Source organism: Mus caroli, chromosome X (genome assembly GCF_900094665.2).
Source record: "Mus caroli chromosome X, CAROLI_EIJ_v1.1, whole genome shotgun sequence".
Lineage (NCBI taxonomy): Eukaryota > Metazoa > Chordata > Mammalia > Rodentia > Muridae > Mus > Mus caroli.
Window position 1 is genome coordinate 84,679,804 of NC_034589.1, and position 9,637 is coordinate 84,689,440.

A 9,637-nucleotide genomic window follows, 5' to 3' on the forward strand; every position below is an offset into this window, starting at 1 on the left:
ACTAAACCTGCCAGACAGATTGTCCTCAACCAGAAAAGGAGAGAGAGTTTCAGAGCCAAGAGCCAAGAGCATATATAGGTAAAATGACTTGGTTTTATAGGAGAAAAGTGAATATTGGAGAAGGAAAGCAAAGTTCAGGGACTGGAGAAATATAGCATAGGGGCAGCATGTGCTACTCAGGATGGCTTTGTAACAGGTACGTGTGGGTAGGGACTGAGAGAGCTTAGAGGTTGCGATAGACATTGATATGCTTATAGGCACCACAGTATAGGTTAAAAGGAAGAGTCATAACTTTCTTTTGCCAGAGATTGGAAAAATGACTCCTTTTTACAAGTAGCAACTATTGTCTTAAGTTCTTGGGAGAACAATGGCTTTTGTCTAAATGTCAGACTTTGTGAAAAGGAATTTCTTGATACCTAACAAGAATAATTTTGAAATGTTTATTATACAGAACATTTTGTTCATGCTTAGCATTACTTTTTTCTACATAAATCATATGGATAATTTAGGAACCAGGTTGGTGGGGGAGCACCCTCATAAAAGCAGGAGAGGGGGGATGGGATGAGGGTTTCGGAAGGGGAGACCTAGAAAGGGGAAAACACTTGAAATGTAAAATTTAAATAAACTATCCATATATATATGTTATATATGTTATATATGTTATATATGTTATATATGTTATCTTGCAATTTGTTTTATTTTCTCTTCCATTTTATTTTCTTCCTGTTTTTATGTTTGTGCATCCTTTTTGATGTAATTTTTTATCATAATTATTTGAGTGTACCTGTTTGTATGTATTTGTGTGCATGGTAAAGTATTCATGTAAAGAGAAGAGGAATTGAGGGAGTTTATTTTTTTCCTTCTACAAGATGGATTCCTGAGTTCAAACTCAGGTCATTAGGATTGGCAGCAACTGTCTTTACTCACTGAGCCATCTGTAGGGCTTGGGATCTTTTAAAAATTATTCATTACAAATTCTTCTTTTGGCTTTCTTATGTGTAGCAACATATTTACCCCCCCTTTTCAAAATATATTTTATTAAGTAATTGGACTTGGATACTGGACTGTATGTAAAAAACAGAATGCAGCTTCTAGGATGCTATATAAATTCTTAGGTTTTAATTCTAGGCTACTGTTATTAACTCCAAGGATTGGATAGTTCCACCTTTCTACCTTTCTATTGCACGTGTGCACATGTGTAATTATCACTGCCCACCAGTGCTTGCCACCACCTTGTCCAGTTCACTCATGCATATCTCTCATTCCTGTTCTCTTTAGTTCATATAAAATAATATTTCTGTTCAGATTTAATGACTCCTGGGGATAAGAATATTATACATCCTACAGAAATAACTTATTTCACATTTCCTTAAGATGGTACACTCTAGGGGCAAAGTACTGAAGCGCCAAGGGGCCAACAGAAAGAATGGAAACAGGCAAGTTCGGGAGGGAGAAGGTGGAGGGATCCAGAATGTACCAGAGAACTAGGGTTGGTAAAACCCCCCAGAATGCACCTGAGACCTGGGAGATGAGAGACTACCAGGACTGAAACGGAGGGACCCTAGATGAAACACCCGGCAGTAGGGAAAGGGAAATTATAGAGCCCACCTCCAGCAAGAAGACAGGACATGAGGTGAGGGATGGCCATCCCACAGTCAAAACTCTGACCCATAATTCCTATCTGATAGAAATGCAGGGACAATAATGGAGACAGAGGGAAAGAGATCCAGCGACAGGCCCAAAATGGGATCCAGCTCAAGGGGAGGCCGCAAGGCCTAATGCTATTACTGAGGCTATGTATGGAGTGTTCACAAAAAGAAACCTATCATGACTGCCCTCAGAGAGACCCAACAAGCAGCTGAAAGAGTTAGATGCAGATATTTGCACCCAATTACTAGAAAGAAGCTGGTGACCCCTGTAGTTGAATTAGGAAAAAGCTGGAAGAAGCTAAGGAAGAGGGTGACTCTGTAGGAGGACCAGCAGTCTCAAATAACCTGGATTCCTGAGATCCCCCAGACACTTGATCACCAAACATGCAGCATACACCAGTTGATATGAGGCCTCCAACACATATATAAACAGAGGACTACCAGGACTGGAGGCCCCAGGGAGTTTAAAGGTCTTGGGGGGGGGGAGGAGTTGGGGGGAAATCCTCGTGGAGACAGTGGGTGGGGTGGAGGTATGGGATATGGAACAGTCAGAGGGTGAACTGGGAAGGAATAAAATCTGGAGTGTAAAAAAAAATGAAAGAAGATTCTTATTTATTTATTTATTTATTTATTTAAGATACTAAGTTCTACTTCATTCCCAATTTGGATAAAATGTTTTTGGGTATTGTATTCTGTTGATACTTTTCTGTTTCTTGGAACTATAACAAGTCTACTGCTTTTTTTTTATTAGATATTTTATTTATTTACATTTTAAATGTTATTCGCTTTCCCAATTTATCCTCTGAAACCCCCTATCCCATCACCTCTGCCCCTGCTTTTATGAAGGTGTTCCACCCCTCACCCACCCATTCCCATCTACCAGCCCACTGCCTTTTTTATGGTTCTTTGTAGTTTCTGAGGAGATAACAACCATTTTAGAATTCCTGTTTCCAGAATATTATGTATCTTTTTAAGCCATTTTCATTTTTTAAATTGAACTTACGTTTCTTGTATGATATATGGATTCATAACATGCATCTAATGAACTTTTTGAAAATTTTAGGACCAGGGATACAGCACATTAACAACATATTTACTGCACAGGGTTCAACAGCCAGAACCCCTTAACAGATGGGTCCAAGTTAGGCAATATGAATGCTTTTGGCTCCTCAACCTCATCAAGCAACCTGGGATAGGGTTAGGGGAAAAACAAACAAACAAACAAACAAACAAACAAAAATCAAAACAAAATAGTGCCAATATTTGTCATTTTAAAATTTTCTATTGATGGGCTGGAAATTACCAGTCACTAGTAGAGTCCTTGCCTACCATTTATGATGCCTTTGGACCTATCAGCATGCACCAAACCACCCTGAATAAAAAAGTGGGGAGTGAGAATTGTAACACTTCAAAAGCTCTTTTGTTAATTCATATAATACTGTTGTATTTGTGACCTTGAGATATAACTCTGTTATATAACATCATTTCAGAATGCCCAAGGCCTGGAATAGAACCCCAATGGATTCATAAAGGAGAAGGTATTAGTAAAATGCCAACAACCACTTTGTCTTCTCAACTATTTCTGTTTTTAGGCTTATGATAGATGTTGAACACTCACTTAGCATGTGTTAAGTCTCCATCAATTGTAAAATTGATTTGTGTAAACAAAAATAATGAATATATAATTAGGTTACTCAGAGCTCAATATCTGATATTTACAGTATTGCATTCATATATTATCATTTCTGCTTTTGAAAAAAAATTGAACTAGTAAAGTAATTGTTATAAATAAAGTTAAGGACAAATCCAATTCAGTAACAAACAACTGATTAAAATTTAAAGGAGTTACTTAGTACATATTTATGTATACTTAATAAGAAATATATTTTTATTAAATAATTAGAAAACTATATACTGTTTAACTAAAGTGTTATGAAATGAATAGCATAAAGTATAAGAACCAGTGGAAATTTGTGTTAAAAATTTTTAATCTTGTGTACTTTAAAAATCAAGATGACATTTTTGAAATTCAATGTACCTAACTTTGGGGAGGATGAAATTTTACTGTTTGTGAAATTGTTTTGGTATCATTAAACATTATTAAGAAGTTTTTTGCCATATCCCACAGTAGTTGTCCTTATATGACTACATATGACAGAAACTATCAAACATTTGCTTAAGATTGTTAAATGTAAAAAGGTAAAATAGTAGTTTTCAGTAGAATGGGCTACCTTTACACAGATCTCTAATAATCAAAGAAGGTATCATTGAAGCATATTTGTAATAAAAATATAAATTATATTTATTATGCAATGATATACTTGTTATATATAATTATACATTTATTTAAATAAATGATGCATATTCATTTAATTACAGTTACTTCTGTGAAAGGACATAGATCTGGGGTTTTATTTTTTCAGAAATATTGCAGAAAGTGAACATACTATTTGAAATGAGTAAGGGTAACACAAGTGACATGACAGCCTGTTATTAAGTTTTCTTTTGTGTGCTGGATTTTTAACATAGCATCATACAAATAAGGCATTATACTTAAACCAGAACTAGAACTGCATTATAAACAAGAGAAGTAAGAAAAATGTCACATGTATTTTGTGGGAAGTAATCAATTTATTTCAGAGTGATTTATACAAAATTGAGTTCTACATAGTGAGGTCATTAAATTAGAGATCACAAGAAAAAAATTCACAGTGTGCTCTTTTCATTATTTTAGTGAAATTAAATGTTAAACATACATAGAATTTACTATTAATCATCTGTCATCTTACACAAATTACAATCATAATCAATATTAAAACCCTTTCAACTTTGATCATCATTTGGAAAACAAATACTTAAAATCATATTATTGTTCAAGATGTCCAATTTATTGTTTCTGTTATACATGAAATGTCTAGTGAGAAGTGTAATTCACAAAGAAAATGTATATTTAAAGATGTAACTGTTTGATACTGAGCAACCTAGCTAAATGTAGGTATGAATTCTAATGTCCTATCTGTAGGTATTCTCACAATACAGATTTATTTAAGGTCTGTAAATAAAGGGCTGTTCATTTCTTTATTTTCAGATGTCTTCTTCTTCATGTCTTTGTTTATTGTTTTTTCTGGTTTGTTTGTTTGCTGTTTTTGTTTCTTTTCTTTCTTTTTAAAATTATCCTTTTTTTTTTTTACAGTCCAGTTTCTATCCACCTCCTGTTCTGCCCTCTAACAGTTCCTCATGCCATTCATTCTTCCTCCCGCATCTCCAGAGGATGTGTCCATAACCCCACATTTCACCTCACCCCACCAGACCTCCCCATTCCCTCAGGCCTCAAGTTTCTCAAGGGTTAGGCACATCTTTTCTCATTGAGGACAGACCAGGCAGTATTCTTCTGTAAATGTGTCAGGGACCTCAGACCAGCTAGTGTATGCTGCCTGTTTAGTGGCTGAGTGTGAGATATCTGGGATGCAAATTTGTTGAGACTGTTGGTCTTCCTATAGGGTTTCCCTCCTCCTCAGCTTCTTCCCGCCTTTCCCTTATTCAACTACAGGGATCCCTGGCTTCTGTCCATTGGTTTGGTGTAAGAATCTGCATCTGACTCTTTCAGTGGCTTGTTAAGCTTCTCAGGGGACAGCCATGCTAGGCTCCTGTCTGTAAGCACACCATAGCATCAGTAATTGTGTCAAGCCTTGAGGCCTCTCCTTGAGCTGGATCCCAATTTGGGTCAGTCACTGGAACTCTTTTCCTTCAGTCTCTTCTCCATTTTTGTCCCTGCAGTTCTTTAAGATAGGAACAATTCTGTGTCTTTAACTCCATAAAGTATGAGATAAAAGTGTTGTGGTAGGTATAATTGTCTCAATACTGATCATAAGGTAAAGTTTTCAATATTAAGGAACTAATTATAGTTTTTGCTATAGTTTTCTGATTCTTGTAAAATTCTAAAGAGATGTTAAATTTAACAAATATTTTGCTTTTTATAATAATAACATTGTCTTTATCCTTTATTTTCTTGAGAAAACAACACAATCCTCTTTGCTAAACCAGGAATAATTACTTCTTACATGAAATGCAAATATTATTGGAACATTATTATTATTATTATTGAAATTGTATTTGAATTTTAATGGTATACATTCATGATTTTTCTCTCTCACTTTTCAGTAATAAACAATAATTGATTTATCTTTATAAAATATCTTTTTCAGTTTAGTGTAACACTAAGATACAGTTTTCAGTAACTCAGAATACTTTCCATATTTTATCTATCTATCTATCTATCTATCTATCTATCTATCTATCTATCTATCTATCTATGTCTATCTATTATTTAACTATCTATATTTTCTGGAAGTAGTTGTAAGGTTTGGTATTATAATCCTTCTGATATTTATATCAAAGTTTGTAATGCAGGCATTATACACTGGGAGCAGAAATAAAGATTTTGTCGTGGACTAATTTTATTAACCAATCCTACTGTGGAGGCCAAACTTTCTTCATTCATAAGTAGCCTCTCTGTTCCTAAATGTAGAGGTGATTTTAATACTTAGCCTTAAATTTTCAGAATTTCTTTTGTTTTAATTTCTAAAGTTGTTTAAGCTTATATTTAGTGGCCTTCATATATTTTAATTTTTTGGTATGAATGTGTTTATCATAAACTGGTTAATTTTAAATATTAATTATTATAATTAATAATTAAACTGTTATTACTGATAACTGACATTCATATGCCTTTATAGATGTTCTGATTCACCTAGTCAGTCATACCTGTATGTAAGTACTCTTGTTTCTCCCAGTAAATATACAAGAATTGAATGGCTGGGTAACATTGTGACACAGTTTATACATTTTTTAAAAAATATGTCAGAAGGTTCTAAAGTATTTAGAGATATATTTATGTAAATGTTTACACCCTAAAAAGAGTGAATGATTGGCACAACTAGATACTTTACACCTTGCCAGCAGTGACTACTTTTAGTATCTTTATCTGGTGTGTAATATTATCTCTGTTTTATTCTAAATTACATGTTCTCAATTGTATTACTTGTATCCTCTGAACTACAGAAGGTATTAGTCACATCAGATGATAATCATTTTCCTGCTCTTAGTATTTCATATTTATGTTTAGTTTTATTGAATTTTGAAATTTATGCTGAAAATAGCATAAATGGTGCTTGAAGTTCTGAAAAATTTTAGGATCTTTTATGTTATTTTTGCTTGCCCAAAGGAGATGCTAGTGTAGGTACATTTTGCAATCAGTGGTAGAGATTAAAAAAAAAGCATATTATTAATTATGCGTGCCTGTGTGTGTGTGTGTGTGTTCCATATATATCCAAGAGTCCCTACAGAGGCCAGAAGAAAGCATATTATGCTATGGATTTGAAATTACAATTGTTTGGTAACAACTGGACATGGGTGCTGGGAATGGAACTCTGCAAGCCCAGTATGCTCTTAAACTGTTTAGCCCTTTCTCCTACCCCAGTGGTGAAGACTTTTGAAGCTGGCTTTCAGGATTTACAATTGGTTTGAAATTTCAAGTTCATATTTGCATTGGGGATTATATAATTACTATCATGTTGTTTTCTAAAATTTTTTCGGTCCTGGTGTGCCCGAAGCCTATCTTTGTCCCCTCCACTAGAGAGACTGCTAGAAACCCGGATTAGTGGTAGCACAGCTGTTATTTCTCCCCCCAAGAAGTTTGGCTTGAAAGTTATCTCTTTTAAATTAGCAAAAGGTTTGCAGAGGGAAAGGGTCTGTAAAATTGGGTCTTACTACCTGAGCTTTACTTCCTTTGTATTGTTTGTTTTCATTGTTTTTTTTTTAATTAGGTATTTTCCTCAATTACATTTCCAATGCTATCCAAAAACTCCCCAATACACTCCCCCCCCAGTCCCTCACCCACCCACCCCCACCCCTTGGCCCTGGCATTCCCCTGTACTGGGGCATATAAAGTTGGCAAGTCCAATGGGCCTCTCTTTCCAGTGATGGCCGACTAGGCCATCTTTTGATACAAATGCAGCTAGAGTCATTGTTATTAGTACATCTTAAATGTATAAAATAAGGAATTTTATAGTGTCTTTTTCATCCAGGCATATGGCATGCTTTAAATACATGTATCCTCCAAATATCCTGTCTACTGACTATATAAGAAGGTCTGTGATGCATGTTTTCCTCATAAACTTTTATGTAGTTTCTGAGGATCCGAATTATAGGTTGTCATGAATGCTTTTCAAGTACTTTATCCACTTAGTCATTTCCCTAGCCAAAGTCTTTTCTGGACAACCTCAAATGAGTTTCATTTGTTATTGTTATTATATATATATATATATATATATATATATATATGTATATATATAATATATGTATATATACATATAATGATATACATCTATAATATATGTTTATATTATATTGGTATTTCAGTAGTACCAGTGGGGAGTGAATGTAAGGTTTCATGATACTAAACAAGTATTCCACAACTGAGCTACAAGCCCAGATTGTATTAACAGTTTATGCTACAACAATAACTTGAAAAAATATGCTCCAATCTTTGTTACATTTGCTGGTTAAAATAGAATCTAGCTATTCATAACTAAATTCATGTTTAGTTATCATGGTGTACTTACACATAAAGCAGCATTAATTTATTCATATGAAACTATATAACAGGATTTTTTCTTGCCTTTTCAAATGTGTAAGATAAATAGTCTTACTTAAAAATTAAGATAACAGAATCTATTTTAAGTTTTCCTCATTGGGTTTTTTTATTAGATTCTACATTTTATTTATGTATTGTGTAAATATCTTTGTATGTGTTGGTATGAATAATCATGACATGAATTTTGTGGCTAGAGGACAACTCAGGTGAATTGATTCATGCCTTCCTCTATGTAGGTCCTAATGATTAAACTCTGGTCCTTTGGCTTGGAAAAAAACACTGGTGAACCTTCTTGCTGGCACCTGTAAATTATTGTAAATTACATAACTTAATTATTCTTAAATCTTAAGCTTGCTGTTTGATAAGACTTTTTAATTTATAAATCTTAGATAGCATCATTTTAACTTTTAAATCTCATCTCAAAAATAATATATCAATAATAAAACCCTCTATATTTACCTGTAAAATTTTCCTATTATCTTTTCTGGGTCCCTTAAGGTACCTTTCCTTTGAATGCAATCTTCTTCACAGCAGTCAGAAGAAATACCTATAACCCCCTTTTTTATGGACAGAAGTAAATTCTCTCAATGTGTATTTCATTTCTGTCTCTGGTTGGAGAGACAGTTTTGCTGAAAAACATCCTTTGATGATAATTTTATATATATTCAGTTCAGTTTTGCAAAGTTGCTAATCCATTGTCATAATTTCTCTAATGATTCTTTTGAATGTGTCACAATTAGTGCATCATTCTTGAGAGGTTATTTACTTGGTTATTCCTTATTTTTTTATGGCTATACAAATTTATAGTACACTAATCCTTTTTGGTCTCTTTCCAATTTCTACTTGTAGTTTAGAAGCAAAGCATTTAAAATTTTAGTACCTATTTATGAATCTACTCTTATTTTTATTAATAAGATATAATGATAACTTGTTGGCAATAAATAAAGCATAAAATAATAAATAGCTTTAGAATATACAATAATATGCAATATAGTATATTTTAAATAATTTATATAAATGAACTCATATTGAAATACATTCTATTTGGAAGGAATGAATTTTGAAAGCAGGGGAGAATCCAGGGAAACATCTGAATGAGAAAAAAATCTAAAGGTCTACGAGAAAAATTGACACAGAAACAAGTATGCTCATTAAATTCATATTAGAAATGCCTTCTCTTTTTTTTCCAATTTTTATTAGGTATTTTCTTCATTTACATTTCAAATGCTATCCCAAAAGTCCCCCATAACCTCCCCTCACCCCGCTATCCTACCCACCCACTCCCACTTCTTGGCTCTGGTGTTCCCCTGTACTGGGGCTTATAAAGTTTGCA